The sequence below is a fragment of the Lepidochelys olivacea genome (genome assembly GCF_965140295.1).
Source record: "Lepidochelys olivacea isolate rLepOli2 genome assembly, chromosome: 11".
NCBI lineage: Eukaryota > Metazoa > Chordata > Testudines > Cheloniidae > Lepidochelys > Lepidochelys olivacea.
Window position 1 is genome coordinate 11,713,989 of NC_140421.1, and position 21,563 is coordinate 11,735,551.

Consider the following 21,563-nt stretch of genomic DNA (forward strand, 5'->3'; position numbering starts at 1 on the left):
CCTGTTTTGTGTTGTTCATCCACCATTTCCTTCCCATCATCCTCTTTCCTAGTATTTTTTTTAATCTCTTTTTTCTCCAGATGATCTTCCCTTCTCAACATACACCCATCTCCCATTGATTTCCAACTCCATGGAGTGCTTCTGAAAGATCCAGCCTAAAATCCATCTTTACCCAAAAGTGAAACAAAAGTAATTAGCAAAGTTGATCAATCAATTAGGCCACTAATCAACTGGAAAGTCTATCGAGCATCAACATAGGCCAATAACATACACAAGGCCATTTTTATAGCACTAGCGTGCTAGTTGGACAGTACGAGTAAAGCCCCAGTCCTGAAGATATTACAGTCTATTTGCCTAGACAGTTATATACAAGGGCAAAATCTGACCCTAAATATCAACCTCACAATGCGCAGAAAGCGTGCATAATCAAAAATTATATCAGAAATAAACAATGTTTAAAAAAATTAATCCAATTCCTCTCTAACACACACCAGTATATATCCAAAGTAGAGCTGGATGAATAACTGATTTTTTGGTTCATTCGTAGTTCTGAAAAAATGGGGGAAAAAATGGTTCAGGTCAAACCAAAAATGAATTTTTTGGGGAATTCTCTGCTAACAGGAAGTTGAAAAAAAATCATTTTGGGGGAAATGAAACTGAGGTGGTGGTTGTACCCTTTCACCCGGAGATGTGGGAAACCCGGGTTCAAATCCCCCCTCTGGAGCAAGGATTTCAACTTGGGTCTGCCCCTTCCCATACAAATGCCCTAATCACCAGGCTATACAATATTCTGGGTTGAGTCTCTCTCAATATCTCCTCTTGAAACTGTTCCACTTTGTGTAAATAAATATTCATTGGAGCAGGACTTGAACTTGTGTCTCCTATATTCCAGGTTAGTGGCCTAATCACCAGCAACACACAGCCCCCCCCCCCCCCGCCCCCGCCCCTCCAATGATCACTCATGTATTTTATAGTATTCAAATATTTTGAGTAGCCCCTGGGACTACTTTATGTGAACAAAATGCTTCAGAAGCAATTGTTTCCACATGGGCATAACATACTGCTGTGTGCAAAACATAAGCCGAGATGAACGAAAACCACTCCATACATAGATGATCTTCAGATGAAAGACTCTGAAGGGAACTGATCAGAATCCATAAGGGTATCTTACCACTGATTTCAATGGCCTTTGGATCAGGCCCTAGGAGGGTTTTTAAGATATTAATAAAAACAGAACAAAAAAGTATAAGAACCATTCTTACCCTCACCTTTGCAGATTTAGTGTATCTTGGTGCAGTGCCAAATAAAATCAACAGGTTAATGCTAAATATCATGGTGTTAGTGTGAACCACTGAATAAAGTAAAAGCTATTTTTATGCTTTAGCACACATCTGGTCTAAAAATAAAAAGTGGTTTGAAGTTTTTCTAAATGCAGTGTTTAAAGGGGCTAAGACTGTGTTCCCCAAAGACTTATGAACTTGTAAATTAGCACAAGCAATTTTAGAGCAACATAAGCCTCTAATCACTCACATTTAGAGGTTTGACTTTAGTGAGCTTTGCATTTTAAAGCCTTTTCTAGTGGCCAATTATGAAATCTTTTTGCCTAGCAAATACTCAATGATGAAGTTCCCCAAAAAATAATTTCACACTGTAGGTGTTCTTGGAATTGCTCTGAAAATAGCATTTCCATGATGCTTTTACACAAATGCAATCAGAGACCAAATCAGCTTGCCCAGTATTAGTTAGAATTTGGCAAGCAGCACAAGTCTGAACAAATGCAATCGAGATCCTTGCGTGCTATGATTTTATTTATACTTTTATTTAAGCAACTTTCTAGAATGGCAGATTATCCCTAAAATCTTTTTCTTAAAAGTATGGCAAGCTTGCTGCTAAATAGGATTTCAGGGATTCTAGATGGATTGTGACCATTTCGTTTCACCTGGCTTTCACAGATAGATTACAGTCTTTAAAACAAAATCTGCTGGAACTAAAAGTTGCAATATGTACTATATAATACAAAAATAAACCAGCATAGAAACTCTGGTGTGTAGTGTAATGATGCAGCTAGACAGCATTTCTATTCTAGATTTTTTATTCTTAATCCTTTCTAAAAAGCACACAAATCCTTACAAATTCTCACAGTGTGCACTGTAATCTCTTTAATACCAAGGCGGACGAATGTGTTTCAAGCATTTTCTGCTGGGAACAAATCTCTCTCACTCAATATTCTGCTTAGAAAAATAAACCAAGAAAAGCAAATGCTAAGAAACCCAGCCAGTAGTCTCTCTCTTCTACATATTTTATATAAGTAAATACTTACCAACAGCTTCCTACATAGCCATTTAATTACACTAATTTCCTTTTCCCAGGTCCGTCCTCTGAGTCAGAAGTGAAATGAGAGAAGGAGAGTGTGCATATGAGAGAGAGAGAGAGAGAGAGAGAGAGAGGAAATCAGAGCCTGCAAATTAACTTCACTCACTGATGTTGCAACTCCACACTTAGGCACACATTTTACGGGGTTCAGCCATTCTGTTATTTTAACCCAGGTGCCCTCAGAAACCTTTGAACCACTACTGCTGAAATCTGCATAGAATTTTTATTGAGTCCCTTAAGGAGTGGAGTGAGAGGATTAGTCCAGTGGTTAGAACATTTGCTTGTGACCTAGTTCAATTCCTTGCTTTACAAATGACTGACTGTGTGTCACCTTAGGTAAGCCTCTTTCTGTGCCTCAGTTCCCCAACTGTAAAATGCATGTGATACTTTCCTACCACACAGGAGTGTTGCAAGGATAACTACATTAAAGACTGTAAGGCGCTCAGATGCTTCGGGTGGGGAGGGGTGTGTAAGTACCATACACTGAGTGAAAGGTACACAGATGGCCAGAAGTTCACAATTAGCTACTTCTCACTTTAAAAAAAAACCCATGAAGGTTATTTGTAAAAGAAAGTGTGTCTGTCTTTCAAAACACATCCTCTAAATTCATTCTTTACCTTCACTGAATTCAGTGGAGTGCCACTAGGGTTAAATTTGGCCCACTGTGTTTAATAATTCAGTATTTTGGAGTGCCTTTCCATCTGCAAGGGCTGGCTATACAGGCTGTATGGATGCCTTACTCAACAAAACCAATTTTAGCGCACCTTCTTCTTTCAGATCCTAGCTTTATCCCGAAGGCTAAGATGCACGGACAACTTTTCCTCTGCACACACAATTCTACAAGTGTACACACAAAACCTACAACACTGCACAAGCCAGTACTTACACCCATATGGCTTGTGATGGTCTAGTCCTACACAACCTCCAAAGGCGTAAGGGGGGCACAAGTGACTCCCTTACTCAGGCTACTAGTAGCTGAACAAGGGGAAGTTGGAGCCATAAAGCCACTACCTTCTCCTCATGAGGAGGTGGGTGGAGAAGGTGGGAACCGGGCGAAGCCTTGGTTCATGCCTCCAATACCCTGGAAGATACCAGTGCCAGCATACTGGGAGATGCGTGCTGTTTTGGGTAGGGGTCCAGTACTGTTTCGTTCCGCCCTGGAGCAACAGGGAGCCTGGAAGGCAGACTGGGAGTCTGAGTTAGATTTACTTTTTATAGCAGCACAACTACACACGGCTGCTTGCGGAGAACAGACTGTAAAGTGGCAATTTCGCCCGTGATGAGCTGTTTGCTCACAAAAAATACCCATCTGTGCAGGTAAGTGTAGATGTTTTACAGGTATAATTTAGGAACCCAAATTTGAGAACTGACTCTTTTCCTTACACATGTCTTGCTATGTGATAGTCACTTCTGGATTTATATTATATATAATCATTTTCATGGAGGCAAAGTCAGGAAGAAAAAGCCCTATCCAACAATCCAGACTTCGGAGGATCAGATTTCCAAGATGTCTTCAACCTGACCTCCAAGGATCCGATCTTTTTCCCAGTGAAGTTCTATAGCACTGTAATTCACTCCAGGGGTGAACAAAATGAGATGCCAAATTTGAATGCCCAAGCCTTTGATACAAAGATTTTGTAAGCTTAATTTTTTGGCAACACTGTGTGTGTGAAACCCTGGATGTGGTCCCACAAACTGTACTTGCCTATCTGCCCAAACAAATGTGCAAAACCAGTTTGTGTCCCCCTCACACAAATGAGTGTGTAGAAACTCAATGCAGATTACAAGATGGGTACCAAATGCTTTTCTAAAAGGACCATGTTTTCCCAGAATTAAGTCCTTTCCTAAAATCCAGTGAATCATCACGCTGGATTCTACAGTCAACAAGCGTCCCATGGCCCTTCACTTCAGTGGGAACTCTGCTTGTGTATAGGAGAGAGAGCAGAGTGATGCTATAAACGGCTTTGGTTTCTCATTTTAAGAGAATACCACTGCCGCCTCTAAGTGTAATTAAAAGGCAACAATGTTCTACTAAGTGCCATCATTCCACTGAAATGCTGCCACTTCAAAAGGAGATATCTATGGAGCAGCACAGAAGTTTTGTGTCAAATACCAGGCATATTAGGTGGCAGTTATTAGGAACCTTTTGAGGCTGAAAGATTGCTCCCTCCATCCTCTGGAGAGCTAAACAGCCAGACTTTCCTCTCCCAAATCCTTTCTTAGCACACCTCTTACATGCAGCGTCCCTCTGCTAATCAGATGTGTGTTTGATTCCCGGCTCTGTGACATACTTCCTATGTAACCTTTGGCAAGTCACTTCAACTCTGTGATCATCTGTAAAACGGGGATAAGTCTATTTACGTACTTCCCAGGCACGTTTTGAGACTTAATTTCATTTTTTTTTTGTTAAGTGTTCCAAATCCAGGGCTGACTGCTACAGAAATTTCTCTAAATAAATACAACCAAGCTCTAGGAGGCAGAGCACACTTCATAAATTAACAACATTTAACTCTTAGGTAGAGCTGTTTACCCACAGACCTGAAAGCATTCTACAAAAGTAGATAAGCATCATTATCCTCACTGTATGGGCTTGGGAACGAAGGCACAGAGACATGAAGCGTGTTCCCCATCTTCACACAACAGCTCAGTGGCAGCGCTGAAAATCTAACCCTCTATTCAATAAAACTTGTATCTTTATCCCATTTGAATTAATATTTTAACACAAACTGCTATCTAGATACATTAACTCCTCTCTGTTCTGCCACCACATGGCTACGTGAGGAATTTCACTGACAATGTGCAGCAGCAGGAGTCAAGATGATGAAAACTAATAAGTATAAGGCTTTATAATAGATACTAAGGCAAAGAAAGTCATTCCCCATGGACAGATCCTTCCATTTGTCCCTCTCAACATTAAACAACTATTGAGGATGTATATTTTTCATAGGTATTTTCAATTTCAGCCACCAGCAACCACTGCCTGCAACCTCCCCCAATTTGTTAACAATGCTACTTTTTTAGGACTCTCTTAGGCCTCACTTCTACAAAGATTTATGCAATGTTTAACTTTACATGAGGTGAGTAGCCCTGGTGACGTCATTGGGACTACTGATAGCTTGTAATTTAAGCATGGGCATAAGACTCTACAGGATTGAGGCTTTAATTGTTTATTGCTATATTAACTACACAAGGTTTCAGTGGAAGGGAAAGACATACAAAATAAACACACATACAGGGAGATATGTATATATATATTATTTAATTGTTATATACAACGATTCTACATAATATAACTATTTTAATCAGTGTAAAAAATTAAATTTGAAAAAAAATGCAAGTTTAAAGGTATGCGTCTTTAAAAAAGGCTGAAATTGTATTTTAAAAGAATGCAACAACCTCTGAAGATTCAGAACCTCCTTGAATGTTTAATCTGAAACATCAGATTAGGAAGCAGTAAATCCATCTTCTTCACAGCTGTTATTTTAGAAGAAAAATGAGCAAGTGAATGTGAAGTGCACTGGGCAGGTTCTATGGGGTGTCTGTACCTAAGAGCTATTTTATAGCAGCAAATTGAAGCCAGAGGGAAACCCAGCTGGCAAACAGAATACAAGGTGAGGCTTTTCTTTAAGATTCCAACATGCTTTCCTGTAGGACTGTGGTGGGATTCAAACTGGATCACAAGCATGTGTTATGGTTCAAGTTCATTAACAATATATATACAAAAAGAAGAGGCTTCTATTGAAAGGTTTTCAATGTACTAAATGACAGGACTCCCCTCTTGACACATTATAGAATTCCCTTCACAGGTTTCTATAATTTCCGGAGCTCAATCCAAACATCTCAATCTGTGGAAAGCTTTGGAATTACAATCTGGATCTGGGTCTCAATTTCACCACTGGGAGCTAACTATCGTCAGCCAAACTTCAGGCCAAACCTCTAATAATTTCTTTCTCGTTCCTTATATAGGGACTGAAGGATTCTTGTAAACACAAAGCCAGCATTTCTTAGGGTGACTGGTGTGTTCTCCCATTCTTCATACTTTTCATTTTCACCAATAATCCTTTGTACTTAATATGTACTTTACATCTGAAGCCTTCATATGCTTTACAAACACAAACAGGACATTTGGATGCAGGGGGCTGCTTGCAGTTGAATTTCTTCCAGAAACATGCACGAGCCACAAAAATCAGATATAGGGCCAGACTTCCACAAAATCTATGTGATTACCTGACTCTGGGGTTTTGTCCAAGTCCATCTCTAATATATAGAGGAGTACAACACACTCTGCTAATTAATCTCTGCAACTAAGGAAACAATTTCCCAGTGCTGTCCAGATGGTCAGATAGTACAATGATGAACATGACATAGAAACCCTGGAGGACACAATTGATAGATTAGATTATACACAGGATGTTCCAGGTCAATTTTGCACAGCTGTTGAGCGTATCCAGAATGTTTGCTTTGCTCATCTCCTGTCCATATGCCCTAAGCCAGTCACAACAGATCAAATCTATAGTTAGAAATCTCAGGTGCATGTGGGAGTCAGGAACCTTGTTGAAACATTTGGAGGCCCATGGCACAGGATTCTACCGTGGCTTCCGCTGCCAAGAGCCCCATTTACAGCCTTGTAATGTATGTAGGGCTAGGATAAGTCAATACAAGCAGATAACAGCATGATACAAGTATTCCATGCACAAACTCAGATTTGCAGCCAAGGTTCCGGCTTCAAGCCTTAGAGCTCACCTAACCTAAGCCCCATAAACTGCTTTAATAATAGCAGTACTTAGCATTTAAATAGCACCTTCCAACTGAGTATCTTAAAGCCTTATACACACATTAATGGACTATGACTCACAGCACCTCTGTGAGAGGAAGGATAGTTGAGAGTTTAGGGGGTTGACCTGGGTTCAATTCCCTGCTCCACTACAGAGTTCCTATGTGACACTGGGTGACCCACTTTGTCTCTCTGTGCCTCAGTTCCCCAAATGAGGAACCTTCCTACTCATCAGGGTTATTGAAAAAGCAACTATGAGATGCTCAGACACTTTAGTAATGGGTGCCAGAAGTACCCAAGATACATTGAAATAGGCATAGACAGAGAATAAGCCACTTGACAGATGTGGAAATTGAAGTACAAAGCTGCTAAGTGACTTGCCTAAGGATCAACATCAGATCTTAGATTATAAGAAGCTGTTTTCCTGACATTCAATTCTGTACTCTAACGACCCAACATGTTGGAAAAGGTTACTAAAATCTTGATTTAAAAACAAACCAAAAAAAGCAACATGTCTGACTGATTATCCACTGATCCATCCATGCTGTACCTGTGTGAAGTTATTCTTAATCTCAAACTGAACCTTTAGAAATCTCTAAAGAGGAATCTGTCCCCATAGAGAAACTCAACATGGGGTTCTTGCATAGTCCATGGATTTGACTGGAGTTTGTCTTGAGTGGCTGAGCAGAACAGAAGAGTAAAACAACACTCCTCACAATGCAAATAGATTAACACTGCGCTTTCCCTCTCTTTCCCCCTCAGAATGGGGTCAGGGAGGAGAAAGACCTGCTTTCTTTCACAGTCATGCAGCATGTGTCAGGCTTCAAACAGTAACATTTCCTGCTAGTTATAGGTAAGGCTACATTTTAGTCATGGGTATTTTTAGTAAAAGTCATGGACAGGTCATGGGCAGTAAACAAAAATTCGCGGCCTGTGACCTGTCCATGACTTTTACTATATACCCCTGACTAAAACTTACGGGGTGCGGCAGCCCTGGGGGAGCCAGGGGTGCTGGGGATGGGGAATGCAGCCCGGGGGGCGCCGTGTGTGCTTGGGAGTAGTGGGAGGGAGCGCCGCAGGTGCTGGGGAGGGGAGTTGTGTCCCAGGGAGCCAACCTGTGATAAGCTGTTCTGATTCTATCCATAGAGGGACATAGTACACATACGTCCTAGCTTCTTTGTTACAATAGTGTTATACAACTTCAGAAAGTGTTCTTTAGGCATATAATCACCACACTACCTCTCTAAGGTGGTTAAGTCAGCAGGGCTTGGAAAAAATCCACTCACCCACACATGGCAAATAAGAGCCTTCTCTCGTCAACTTCCATCACTTTCTGGAGAAACAAGCTCTCATTATGGAGTAGTGGTAGCCACTCCATAGTTAACATTGAAGCCAGCATGCCATTATTAGCCCAGTTTTCAACACGCTCACATCTCCCAAAACACAAGCCTCAATCCCCTCAAAAGAAAATATTACTCTGCCCATCCAAACCTAACATCACCTCCTAATAAAAACAGGAGATGTACATGAAAAGCTCAAAATAAGAAGTTATAAGGAGACTACCATTGGAAATGGACCCCTTGAAAAAGAAATGGGATTTTAGTTTCTTCTGGTAAATTTTTTAGTTTGATCTTTACCTTTTATTTCCATAAATATATGTGCTATCTTTCAAATTGCAGGGTACATAACGGCAAGTGTATTCTTCCACCCTGACAAGTAGATTTAATCCTACAGAAAGTAGGTGTAGAACAATTTTTCCAAGCTCCACATATTTTCCCCATTTTACATCTGGGAAAGATAGATACAGAGAGGTTAATGACTTGCCCAACGTTGCCCAGCAAGACAGAATATCGGAATTTAGGAGTTCCTGGCCCCAGTTCCATGCCTAACTCTCTAGACTATGCTGCCTCTCTGTAGCACTTTGATAGTCATTTTGCAATGCTGCTAAGAAATATATTCTAGGCTTCCTTTAGAATTGTTCTTGCTTTACCTTTTGATCTAAGCAATCTATAAAATTTAAAAATACAAACATTGCACCTCTTCTGCATCGCCGTAACAACAAACTGAATATTAAGCTTAACAGGGAACTTTTGATAAGAAACCGCCTGAGGATTTTTGAACTATTGAAAACAAATATGATGGAAGTTGTGATTGTCTTTAATGACCTGCTTCAGTTTTAACAAGCTGTGCCAGCAAGGCATCCAGTTGATAAGGCAGGAAAACTGTCAACAGCCATGGAGTCTGATGCGGATCAGACTCCCATGTTACTCAGCTTCCTTTGATAAATCATTTTAGGAGGGTTGCCTTTCCTGAGTTTATATTCCACAATTCCCCTTATGATATACTGCAAGAAGGAATGGAGAGAAAGAATCGGAGGAAGAATGTGCCTAGCAGTACCCTTATCTGATCCACAAATCTTTTACTGTAACAAAACCTAAGGTTACCAGATTTTAGGCTGTTTATGGCAGAAAAGATTAGTACAAACTAACTAAGATTAACACTAGCTAACATCCTCAGAAGGTCATTGATCTTTCAGCCTTCAGAACAGCACAAGTTGTCCCAGCCAGAAGCCCAAGTACAAGCATTGCTGATCCAGGATATAGCTTTGAGGCAGAGGGTTAAAATGCTAGAACAGAGACTTACACCCTAAACAAAATGAAACCTAATCCAGATGTTTCCAGTAAAGCCATAAATTAGATTTAGGATAGTAGACTGCATTGTGGCTCAGAGATACCATTATCATAAGGCCCCTTGCACATTCGGACTACTAATGTGACAAGATGCATTTTATCAAGGAAAAGACAGGATATGTTACTAAACCTCCTCCTTTTGTTCTGGTGAACTCATGGATTTAGATAAGTGAGGGTGATAAAGGAGGCAGGGATACATTCTGGAATGCTGAATTTATGTTGTTTTCAGCTTCTTATCTGAACAGCTAAACAGATTTTGTCTTCAAACTCTGGATACAGATTAACTTTAGTTTCCATGTTTCACAAACTACAAACCAACAGTGTCTTTTCTTGGTTCTGCTGCAAGTGGTCAATTCCTATTGCCCACTTCCAAACTGCTAGGACTATAATGCTTCATAAAAGGTGGGTCAAGGAAACATTTTCTTTGGTTACCATCGGCCTGGGATTTGTGGCTGCTTCAAGTTTTGGTTTCAAAGACAGACAAGAGACTCAAAGGGAAACAGAGTCAAGTCTGCCAAGTTCCTTCCAGTTTTGGGAAAAAAGCCACAAATTTTACACAGTTCATATTCAACCCACAAAAGGGGCTCTAGTCTGTAAACGAGACCAAATCATTGGAAAGGCCCCCACTGTCTTCTATGCAAGATGGACTGGGCCCTGAGTAAATGTCACCAGCTTTGGGGTCATGCTGTGAATATTTAAGACAAAAGGAATTACGTTCTTGATTTAAAGAGTGTCACTGGTACTTTGTCCAGAGCTGTGTTGTGTAACGCTGAATTTGGCACTGACTTACATTCTATGCAATCTCATTATCTGTCCGCACAAGAATAAGCCCATAAGCTCTTGCTGCCAGTGTATTTTTCCTGGGCACAACAATTGTGCACATGTATGCAAACCAAATATGCATTCCTACTCCAGGGCAAACAGTGATCATTTATTCTTTGTCAAACCCTGACAGCATGCCAGGAGCTATAAAATATATAGAAACAGTCCCTGCCTGAAGAGTTTACAAGTTAGATCTACGTCTTGTATCCCAGCAGGTGTTCATGTAATTGTTCATCAGAGCTTTTAACAGTCACAGATTTTTTTTAAAAAAACAGTGAATAAGTAATCTGCAGAACTCATTGCCACAAAACACCATTGAGGCCAAGCAATTAGTAGGATTCAAAGAGACATGATAGGAACTTTCATAGCTATTTTAGCTAAGAAACATTTATTAAGGATATAAACTCTCATGCTCTAGGGCATAAATCAACCATTGTTAGGAGGGCAAACTGGCCTCTGGTTGATTGTCTCAACCCTGTCCATAACCCTGCAGGTGTCTCAGGCAGCAGGACACTTCCCTTGTGGTCTATTTTTTTCTTCCTGAGACTAGGCAAAGTGTAAGGAGCTCCCTTCAAGCCTGAAGGCTTCAGAAGAGCCACCCCAAAGAGCCACGTAGCTCCAAAACCACAACCTGAATAGCACCAATTTAAACCAAATTTTCAAACCATTAAACATGAGCTTGTGACTATGTACCTGTTCTTATCTGGAAAAGATAAATCACTTCTTTCCTCTTCCTGCCTGGATTTACCTTCTCTTTAGGGATCAGACAAAGCCAAGTCATCTGACTGCTTACAATACAATGCATTAAACCTAGAATATAGACTCCCACAGACAAAGCACACCAGGTCTAGGTCAGGAGGAAGAGTATTACCCTGCAGAGAACACAGACTTAATTATGGAAAGGCAGCAGCCATCTTAAAGTGGACTATTCATCATATGAAAAGCCCCACAGATTGCCAATATAGAACACACAAGACATTAACAATGTCAGTGCTTTGCTATAATGAGGGAAATTGGAGGAATTTCTTCTAATCCTGTTTAGACCCAAGCTCTCAAAGCATCCATTTCCACAAACAACTCAACACAGGTTTCACTTCAGGCTGGAGGAAAGAGGTAGGACTGACACATACACAAACAAATCTGTGCCTTTAATACATTTGCTATTTCACATGCTGGTACAGTCAAATATTTTACTGCATTAAAAAGTTGGTTTACGTAACTTAACATTGTATTTGTAAACTAGTGATTTGCGGCAACTCACACAGGACTTATCAGACTTACTCAGCAACATTCTATATATGTGCCTATAATGCATGGTTTTGAAATCTACTTCCAACTCTGATTCCCTTCAAACTTCCATGTGGCCAGGATGAGGAGGAAGGTGGTTGGATTTGACTCCCCAGGTCCAAGCCTGCCCTTACTGATGTACTGCAACTCTGGGAGGGACCTATTTTCCTGTTCCAGGTTTGGATGATGCTGAAGTCTCACATGAGATTTGAGCCTGTGATAGTGAAAATTTGAGAGAAATTGGTTGTAAGATACCAAGTGCCACCAAATCTAAACCTGAACTTTAGCTTTGATTCAGCCTAAACCCCAGAGGCTGAGCCCCTAGACAAAGTCAAATCCAGATCCAAATTCTTCCTCCTCAGAACATCTCTAGTCTATTTGTTTTGGTGCACCCATGTGTCACAGGGTAACACTGTCCCTTTAAAAAGAGAAGATGCCAGTGCATTGCAACTCATCAGCTCACTCTAACTGGGCTTAAAACAGGGCATCTGGGTGGGCCCTTAAGAATATAAGAACGGCCACACGGGATCAGACCAAATGTCCATCTAGCCCAGTATCCTGTCTTCCGACAGTGACCAATGCCAGGTGCCCCAGAGGGAATGAACAGGCCAAGTCCCTTGAGAGGACAAAGGCCTGATGAGTCAGAGCTGCCAGAGAGAGAGAACCAAAGAATCATAGAAGTGTAGGATTGGAAGGGACCTTGAGGGGTCATCTAGTTCAGTCCCCTGCACTCAAGGCAGGATTAAGTAATAAATAGATACTAGACCATTCCTGACAGGTGTTTGTCTAACCTGCTCTTAAAAATCTCCAATGATGGAGATTCCACAACCTCCCTATGCAATGTGTTCCAGTGCTTAATCACCCTGACAGCTATGATGTTTTCCTAATGTCCAACTTAACCAGCCTTGCTGCAATTTAAGCCCATTACTTCTTGTCCTATCCTCAGAGGTTAAAAGAGAACAATTTTTCTCCCTCCTCCTTGTAACAACCTTTTATGTACTTGAAAACTGTTATGTCCCCCCTCAGTCTTGTCTTCTTCAGACTAAACAAAGCCAATGTTTTCAATTAGGATTGAATTTCCTTATTGAATTTCATCCTATTTACTTCAGACTATTTCTTCAGTTTGTCCAGTTCAGTCCTCACAGATCATGTTTTCCAAATATTTCGTAATTTTTGTTGCTCTTCTCCAGATTTTCTCCAATTTGTCCACATCTTTCCTGAAATGTGGCACCCAGAACTGGACACAATATTCCAGCTGAGGCCTTATCAGCGCCGAGCAGTGCGGAAGAAATTACTTCTTGTGTCTTGCTTACAACACTCCTGATAATACATCCCAGAATTACATTTGCTTTTTTTACAACAATGTTACACTGCTGACTCATATTTAGTTTATGATCCACTATAACCCCCAGATACCTTTCTGCAGTACTCCTTCCTAAGCAGTCATTTCCCTTTTTGTACGCGCGATTGTTCCTTCCTAAATGGAGTACTTTGCATTTGTCCTTATTGAATTTCATCCTATTTACTTCAGACCATTTCTTCAGTTTGTCCAGTTTAATCCTAATCTCCAAAGCACTTGCAATCCCTCCAAGCTTGGTAACATCCCTTTCAGCTTGACTGCGATGTGCCCTTCCAGCTTGATTGTGAACCACTAATAAATACTCTCTGGGAATGGTTTTCCAACCAGTTATGCACCCACCTTGTAGTAGCTCCATCTAGGTTGTATTTCCCTTGTTTGTTTATGAGAAGGTCATGCAAGACAGTATCAAAAACTTTACTAAAGTCAAGATATACCACATCTACCACTTCTCCCCTATCCACAAGACTTGTTACCTTGTCAAAGAAAATGATTAGGTTGATTTGACAAGCTGACTGGTCTGCAATTCCCTGGGTTGTCCTTATTCCCCTCTTTATAGATGGGTATTATATTTGCCCTCTTTTGGTCCTCTGGAATCTCTCCCATAAGTTTTTGAAGACAATCACTAATGACTCAGATATCTCTTCAGTCAGCTCCTTGAGTATTCTAGGACGTACTTCATCAGGCCCTAATGAATTGAAGACATCTAACTTGTCTAAGTAGGTGAGAAGGGCAGGTGAGAGCTGCCTGAGGAGTAAAGGAGAGATCCAGGGAGAAGCGGCAGCAGAAGAGAGCTGATACAGACAGCCATTGGGAAGAGCAAAAAATTGATGTTGAGGAATGGCCAGAGTTGGGGAACACATTCTGAATTCCAGGAAAACTCATGCAGAGACATTTAGGGAGAAGGGAGAAGACTTACCCTGGTTAACAGAAGCTGAGCCTGAAACACGAGAGTTGATGTTGTACGTTGGATCCCAGGAACAGGGGTAGGAGTCAGAGGCAGGGAGGCCTGGTTGAGTGGAACACTGCGGTGGATTTATGCCATAGGAGACCTGACTTGGGGCTATAAGAGAAGACTCATGGGAGAGAAGTGGGTCTTGGAACTCTCAGGTAGGAGGCTTGGAGAGTGGGGCCCTGGAACAGGGGCTAAAGGAACTGGGTCAGAATAGTTAATGACTCTTGGGTTGATGACCTGGGAATGGCAACCTCTGAAAGAGTTTGAAGAGCTGCCGTGTTGTAATCTTGTTTTACTTGGGGGATTTGAGATAAACTGGTTTTTACAACGGGGAATCTCTGAACTGTGGCACTTTATATTAATAAAACAGTTTGAATTTGCCACTAAGACAATATTCCTTTGTATAGGTGAATTCCAAAGGAAAACTGAGGCAGGAACATAGGTCATGCTGACGCCTGCCATGGGACGGTGTCCAGGTGGGTCTACCTGATGACACTATCATTCTGGCAACCAAGCACATCAGACATACCCTGTAATCAGTATAAAATAGATGAGATAGTCCTTTAGCTATACCAGTGGTTTGGCTAGAAAAAGACCCACATCAGACCGCCCAGCATAACAACCTGTAACACTGCTGGATGGCCAAAATGAAAGAGTTCTAGTGTTGGGGACCTTTTGCCTCTAGTCCTCAAAAGAGGGACTGTCAAAGGTTCCTGAGTTCAACCCAACCATCACATGACACCTCTTTATCTTTCCCATCAGCATCTCCCAATCCTGCTATAGTTTTAAGTCATCACCAGACAGAGAGAACCTACGGTGAGAAGAGGATAAAGAAGTGTGGTAAGAGGGTGTGGCACCAATGTGGGGCAGGAAGGAAATGTGAGAAGGAGGAGAAACAGCAGAGGATAAATGTGGACAACAGGAGGGTACAGAAAAGGAATAAGAAATTTTAGTCACAACAGGGACAACAAAATGGGGGAGGCAGACAGGAGGAGACAGTTGGGGACAGGACAGTGGGGCACAGAGTCAAGACAGTCAAGGGGCAACTAGTTTTCAAATATGCTGGGCATCTAGGTTCCTCTGGTGAGTCTCATGGACCTTTTAAAATTATTGGATTTTAGGTTATTTTCTTTGACTCTCTCATCTAAGAATAAATAACCAAGGTTTAACCGGCATTCACAGAAACTCCTTCAGCAGCTGGTGGCCTGGTGCTCCCCACTCAGTGCCAGGCACAGTGGAGAAACTGTCTGATTCTTTTTGGTTTCATTGTTTATACAACATTTTTTAATTTTTCCCCAGCAAAGTGACTCACCATCTGTCTGTTGGTCAAACTGCCAGCATGGATCGGCTTCCCCTTTACACATGATCCAGACAAACCATTCTGGATGCCAATATTGAAAGTGGGCAGGTCAGAAAGAAGCCAATTGCCCATTTGTTTGCACAGATGTGAATAAAATGTACAACATTTGAAGAAAATTAAAACTGTGATTGTTGGCATCTGGGATTATAAAACATCTGGGAGAGATTTTCACAGCCACATATCTAAGTTAGGTGCCAAAATCCTATTGATTTTCAGTGGCAATGAGGCACCTTACAACGCTTTGTACCTTTGAAAATCTACACCTGAAAATTGCTCCTCTAACCTTCCCCCACCTCCTATTTGACTCCCCAACACACTGCTTGGTGCTTCCAACAATCTCCTAGAAAGGGTTTCACCTTGAAGGACAATTATGTTAATTATGAAAGTCTCTTTAAAATTAGCTTTTGTCAGTCAACTGCTTAAATTTCCTAGTGGAGCAACCTACTACCCTGTTTCTTTGTGCTAGAATTTAGCATCATCCTATCAAATTTATTCCAGTAACCAGTTTGGGATGAGGGTCGAACACTAATTAACTTCAATATTAGCAAACTGCTCCTGCAGCTGGACTTTATGTTACTGTTGGGTATATGAGATGAATAGCTCACTATTGGCTCAATCCAACTCCCGAAGTCAGTGTAAAAACTCCCATTGCCTTCAATGAAGATGAACTGGGATCTATATCCCACTTACGCTCTTTGTTTATAAGCACTTCCCAGTATAATTCTATGCCCTAAACATTATGATTCCCCAGCCAATGATTGTCAGTCTCCACAAATGTGTCTGGAATCAGATGGCATCTCAATTAAAGCCTTACAGCTACAGCTGTCACTTAAAACTCTGCATAGTATTTCCAAACCAGATCCCTTACAGGGACACCTGTCAACTTAAAATCAAGTCAGTTTTTCAAACAATGTTTCAGGTCCTATACCTGCCTCTGAATGCCCCTGATTAAAAAAATTAAAAAGTGTTGTAAAATAGAAAAATTATCTAAGTGTTTTTCTCTCTGAGGCTGCAGGAAAGATCCTCACAAACATCAATGTAGCTGAAATAGTTCAAAAATCAAGATAGCTACACTGGGATAAACTCCTAGTGCAGACTCATGGCGCCTTAAAAGTGTTCTTATACTGCATTAGGCTAAACAGATAAAAGTGGTCTGTAAATCAGTTTATGTGTTACAAATATAAAGGATTTGCACTGATATAACCGGACTGATGTTCCTCTCCTCTTTTTCAGGGTGCCAAATCCCAAAAAGGCAAGATACAGGGAACAAGTATCTATTCGTACCATATAAGACTTTCAAAAGTGGCTAATGATTTTGGGGGCCCAACTTCAGACACTTTAGAGAAGCCTGGTTTTCAGAGAGCATGTACTCAGCACACTCTGAAATTCACACCCTTCCAAAATGTCTCAATAGTTGGACACCCAAGAATGGAGACACCCAAAATTTGTATTGAAAGTCTTGGCCACTATCCCTAACTGAATAATTGCATGAAGCCCAATCTTAAAAGAACACCATGAGCAGAAGGCCCTTAATTTACCTGAAAATGTCAAAAGAAAATGCAGAAACATTAAGCTATTATCAATAACTTTGTACTAATGTGCTTAGAAAACTTGCAACAAAACCTTAAGGTTTGGAAAGTCCATAAAATGCATATTTATCTATTTTTCCCCTGTCCAAAAAGAGTTTGATCTCTGGTCCCAGGAACAACCTGAAAAATCTCACAGTAGCCCCAAAAAATTTTCATAGCTTTCAAACTGGCATGAGAAATCTGGAAAACATGAACATCTGACTTCAGACAAAATCACCACCCAGCCAATCTGGGACTCACACCAGGAAGAGAAAAGAAAAAAAAAAGTAGGAAATTGGTTTCATTTCCCAATAGAGCTGCAAAAAATGTAGAGGCAGCATTTGGAAAAGAAGACTTGGCTCAGGTTTGCAAAAGAAGAGCTCATTCCTTTGTGGGGAGATTTCTGGAAGACCAACATTTGCTTCAGGTTATAATAAAAGGCACACAGCAGGTTAACCAATATCCAGAATCAATAAGGAAGAAATAAAATGAATACACTGAAGAGGTTTCCACAAAAATGTACTCTAGTTTTGCTGAGGAAATTCCTAAGATATTTCTACCTCATGTGGTTAACATCCAAGTCTGATGACCTTGGAATGCTTAGGTCCGAGTTTTAGAAGGAGCCTCCAAGTTTACATGTGCAAATAATTGTTGGAAGAATTTGTGGGCACAAATACTTCTTAGAAGAAACTGAATGTCTAAGTACACTATTATGCCCACAAATCAGTTGTCTAATTTGTATCAAATGGAGCCTGGCTGAGATGCCTTTCAAAATCAAGTGCTTTCTCTCCAGACTTCAGGCATGAAGGGAGAAAGCAAAGGAGAAGGAGGGTAACAAAGATAATCACTTTATGGTTCTAAATCAGTATTGAAATACGACAAATATCAGCAAATGCTTCTCTATCTGGGATTCCCTATTAGCCCTCTACTTACCTCTGAAAGCCAGGACACTAAGAGTATGTCTACACTACCCACTGGAACGGCGGGTAGCGATCGATCCGGCGGGGTCGATTTATCGTGTCTAGTCTAGAAGCGATAAATCGACCTCCGAGCGCTCTCCCATCGACTCCTGTACTCCACCACCACAAGAGGTGCAGGCAGAGTCAACGGGGGAGTGGCAGCAGTCGACTCACCGCGATCTAAGTACGTCCACTTCAGCTACGTTATTCACGTAGCTGAAGTTACGTAACTTAGCTCGATCCCCACCCCCCACCTCCCACCAGTGTAGACCAGGCCTAAGTCCTTATCTCTATTGTGCATTGATGCAGCTCCCCTGGTAGAAATGGTGGAGACTGTAGTGCTGACAAAGCTCAGGTGTTTTCTCCACCATGTCTCCCAGATCTGCTCAGCCCAGGATAAGGCAACATGATGGTAAAAGCACACAGGGTCCTGTTTTCACTGTATCAGTCAGTCTGTCATGGAGTCTCCAGCATGCCATGTTGTCAGCCCTTGTCTGACACTGCCCTTGGTAGCACACCAGCTGCCCCTGGCTCATGCAAGCGTTGTTGGGGCTTCAGCAGCTAAGGCTTCTATGGGCCCCAATATGCGCTCCAACTGCGTTCAACACAGGGCCACAGACACCCTGCTTGGTGACCACTTTTGCAGACTGTCTTCCTAACTACCACAGAATCTTTCCCTGTTGCCAACTTAATCCCCTCCTCAGCCAGAGGAAAAGAGCAGCATGCTGCCCTCTCCTGACCTATTGCTGCTCAGTGGATTCATCACAACACTCGTTATCTCTGGTGGAGCTGCACCAACTATGGCTCCCACTTTTCCTAGGGTACAAAAGGCCTTATCTGAGGCCAGGTCTACATACATCAGTATAACTACATCTCTCAGGGATGTGAAAAATCCACACCCCTGAGCAATAGTTATACCAACCTAACCCTTGGTGTAGACAGCGCTATGTCAATGGGAGAGCTTTTTCCATCAACATCGCGCTACTGCCTCTTCCAGAGGTGGATTAATTATGCTGACGGGAGAAGCTCTCCTAGTGGCGTCGTAGTGTCTTCACTAAAGCACTACAGCGGTGCATCTACACCGGTTCAGCTGCGCCGCTGTAGTTCTTTAGTGAAGACCTGCCCTGAGTGCCTAATCTTGGGTACCAAAGTTTGAAACTTTGGATCCAAATGAGTCTGTGGCAGAGCTGAGAATAGAAACCAAAACTCCCAAGTCCTGATGTTGTGTTTTAGCCCTGTGAAATGCCATATTTCCACATGCTTTTGATATTAGCCTGAGCTTTGAGATCATGCACGGGAGGAGCTATCAAAGCATGAACTATTATTCTTATTGTTGTGGGTGGAAACAAATCAAAATCAATCATCTCAGGCATATGGGGAGGCAATTCTGTGAACTCCGAAAACAAAATGAGACTTTGTGGGTGTGCATCCCCACTGTGAACGGACAGCACCAAGTTGTGCACAGATCTAATGCCCACCCACATAAAGGACCAAAGCATGCATGTATTCAAAGGCAGTTTGCCAAGAAAACATTCAACTTTTCATCATTTTTTGGAATGCCAAACTTGAATAGTCTGAACTATAAAACCATAAATAGAGACATTCCGCATTCCCAGCTTTACCCTATCCTTTTGCTCTCACCCTTTCCCTGACCCTAGCGTTAATTCCATTACAAGTTTCAGCGGCACTTACCTGCTGCTTTTTGGGTTATTTAGCCATTTTTGTGCTCTCCACCATTTGCATCACTGCTGAGCACATTCCAGCATTCTCTGGAGGCCAATGGAGTTTTGCAACATTCGTGGTGCATCACACAGAATTTGATGTGGCTTTTGCAAGATGTACCTTGCATGTTGGGTAGCAGAACAGTGATTTATTTTGTACCTGGCGCATTTGATGGGCAGCCTTTAAATCATGATTAAACAGCTGTCTGTCAGGGGTGGGTTTACAATGCTCCAGATTTAGTTTTCGGTTTTCTTTAAAAAAAAAGGTGAGACACAGGAGCCAGGCCAACTGCAGGCAAATGACACTTTTACAACCCTCATGTTGCATAGATTAATAATGGGTTGGCCAAAAGGCGATGAGTCAAATCCTCAGCTCCACTGAAGTCAATGGGGCTACTCTGATTTACACTACCAGATCCTCAGCTAGCATGTCTGTTTTGGCAGCTCAGTACAAAGCCATTAATCATGAACCATTGTTCCGCATTTCTGTGAAGTATTTGAATCAGTGACCTAGCACTATTTATTCCATATCTTATCAGGCAGAAAACCCAGAATCCAGAAATCTGCTCAGACACGTACAGGACAATGGACAATTACTGCCTCTAAGGCATCAGTCATATTGTGAATTGCCAAGTTATCTGAAACCAGAGATAGCGTTGTGACGGAGGTTTCTCTCTAGATTAAATGCCATGGGCCCTGCTCCAAACAGAGAGACATTGCAAAGCATTTTTTTTTCATTGCATTAGTAGATCACCCCTAAACAGAGCAATCTAGACAAATTCCATCTATGGTCTAGTAATTACAGCTGGAGACACGGACAGGACTTCTGGATTTTATTTCTGATTCTGATTCAAGTCACTTACCCTCTCGGTGCATCAATATTCCCATGTGAAAAACAGGGACAATAGCACTTATTCATCTCAGACAGAATTCATTTAATGTATTTGTTAATTTTTCATTAAGCCATCAGATCAAATAGGTTCCATATAATTAGTATCAGGGGCCTGAATCTGCAACTTTTAATCACATTCATAAATGATCTAAGTCACTACTTATATGAACAGTGCCATTAGTCATAAATGGAACTCCTGACATGAGCATGAGCAACAGATTTGCTTATGCTCAAATAAATTTGTTAGTCTCTAAGGTGCCACAAGTACTCCTTTTCAGATTTGCTATACTGTCTTAAGCCCAGAGGTAAGCAGCTGCTTTGACATTCAGGAAAACAACAGAGCTGCACTAGAATGGGACTGTAGAACTAAGGTGCATCTTACAAACATATTTACTGCTGCTTTCTGCTTTTACTTCTGGGGAAATTCTGCACCACTGCACGCACACAGAATTCACGTCCCCCTGCAGATTTCTTTGCTTCCACATAGAAAAATGACTTTCTCACGGGGAAGCAAGGGGAAGCAGCAAGAGCAGTCATGCACCCCTCCCCAGCAGCATGGGCATGTCGGTTAGGGCACCCAGAGTAGCCCATGGAGACATAAATCAGTGTGGGGATACCCCGTCCTGTGGCTCCTACCCTGTGCTTGGCTTTGCTTCTAGTCCCGGCTGGGCTGAGGGTGGGACTTCCTCCTCCCCTGCAAGCAGCAGCCAGACCCAACCCCAGAAACCTCCCCTAGCTGCAGGAAGCACCACACACACAAACATACACTCTCACACCCCTCGCTTCCTGCTCCCATCTGCCCAAC

General features: G+C 41.7%; 1 protein-coding gene across 4 annotated transcripts in view; it reads right to left on the reverse strand.

The window, feature by feature from the left end:
* Positions 1–21,563, reverse strand: part of MYLK (myosin light chain kinase) — a 325,099-nt gene that overhangs the window by 233,265 nt on the left and 70,271 nt on the right. For 3 of the 4 annotated variants that reach the window (XM_084643346.1, XM_084643344.1, XM_084643347.1), the window contains exon 1: positions 2,321–2,408. The exons of the other annotated variant lie outside the window; for it this stretch is intronic. The gene's annotated coding sequence lies outside the window, so the exon portion shown is untranslated. Of the gene's footprint in view, positions 1–2,320; positions 2,409–21,563 lie in introns of those variants that run through there. 4 annotated transcript variants of the gene reach the window in all.